The sequence below is a fragment of the Mustelus asterias genome, unplaced genomic scaffold, assembly GCF_964213995.1.
Source record: "Mustelus asterias unplaced genomic scaffold, sMusAst1.hap1.1 HAP1_SCAFFOLD_76, whole genome shotgun sequence".
In the NCBI taxonomy this organism is placed as follows: Eukaryota; Metazoa; Chordata; class Chondrichthyes; order Carcharhiniformes; family Triakidae; genus Mustelus; species Mustelus asterias.
Genome location: NW_027590135.1, coordinates 1,051,425 through 1,052,981, shown reverse-complemented (window position 1 = coordinate 1,052,981; position 1,557 = coordinate 1,051,425). Strand labels below are relative to the sequence as shown.

The following is a 1,557-nucleotide window of genomic DNA, read 5'->3' as shown; positions in this document are numbered from 1 at the left end:
TGGAGAAATTCCCAAATAAGTGAAACTGTCGCCCTGAACTTCATAGAATCCCGACAGTCCAGAAGGAGGCCATTCGGCTCATCGAGCTGGTGCCATCAGCAATCCCATGCAGGCCCGTCACCCCACATATTTAACATGCGAATACTCGTGACAGTGAGGGGCAATTGGACATGACCATTCCACCGAACCCGGCACTAATTTTCATGGCGGAACGTCCGATTCTGGAAAGACAAAATCCGCAACTGGTGCCTCAAATGAGGCTGGAGTCTGTTTTGGAGCTTCTGAAACCACATGTTCTCCTGGTGGCAAACTCCTGCCCAAAGCTGGTGTCCTGATTTGAATCGATTGCCAGCTCGAGTTTCTCATTTGGATGAGGAATATGGAATGGTGCTGGATTATTCACCCCAAATACCTGCAGAACTCGGTCGAAACTTCACGTTTGTTCGGAAACCTCAATATCAGTCATCAGTTCACCCTCAATCAGTGGGTCAATACGAAGACGGAGAAAATGCACCTACGACGAAGATGGGATTCGAACCCACGCGTGCAGAGCACAATGGATTAGCAGTCCATCGCCTTAACCACTCGGCCACCTCGTCATGCGTCTACACTCCCCCAAACCAGCTCTTGTGCACCCGCAACAAGAGGACATTTCTCCCGCAGGACAATGTTGTGTTCCTGCTCTCTCATTAATCTCGGTTCGTTGTAACTCTTCCATTCGATGTAAATCCATAAAAAGTAAAGAGGGAGACAGTTAATTTATCAGGTCCCTCCAGGTCAGAAGGTTGCGTGTTTAATTCACGTCAGGCTCCTGGAGGATTTCTGCAGTTGGTCTTTGGATTCTGCATCCGGGGAAAGTTGATTGTTTGCAAATGTTCGCGAAATGATACATTTCAAAATTATGATGAAATGATATTTTAGGGATACCTCCGGTTTCCACGAGCAGGTCATATTTTTGCTGTTTGTAAATTTAAAGCAACGTCCACGGTCCGAGATGATTCAGCGGACATCTCAGGGGAGAGCTGACTTCTGGTGATTTAACCGGAGGATTCACATCTCAGGCGGGGAGCAAGGCTGAGAAGGCGGGGCCTGTATCAATAATCTCAACCGATACGGGAAATGATCGGGAGCTGTTGGCTGAATCTGCTGCACAGCCAACTGAACTAAACCTGGGACAAATGCGCTGTGCCACCCACGGTAACACAAATCAACATGACGAAGCAAATTTGCTGCCGAGAAAATCCAGATTTGCTCTTGGACAGCAGCCGAATATGCCTTTTTGATGCGAGTAAAACACGATAGCAAAGGGTGGTTTCGATCCATCTACCTCTGGGTTACGGGCCGCTTCCGCTGCGACACTCTGCTCCGAAACATAATCGCTTCCTGCCTATGACTGTTGCGCGGCAGTCCGACAACTATTGATTTAAAACAACAACCTCCGTGGTGGGAAGCACACCCTGGCTGGACAATAACACATGACATCACCTCGAGTGTAACAGATAGAGAAAGACACACAGAAAAGCAGTAAGAGACTATCAGGATACTCACACAATGACA

General features: G+C 48.0%; 1 non-coding gene across 1 annotated transcript; it reads right to left on the bottom strand.

Moving 5' to 3' along the window:
* Positions 1–517: 517 nt before the first annotated feature.
* On the bottom strand, positions 518–599 carry trnas-gcu (transfer RNA serine (anticodon GCU)). Its single transcript has one exon. It is a non-coding gene; the product is annotated as a tRNA-Ser (tRNA).
* Positions 600–1,557: the final 958 nt, after the last annotated feature.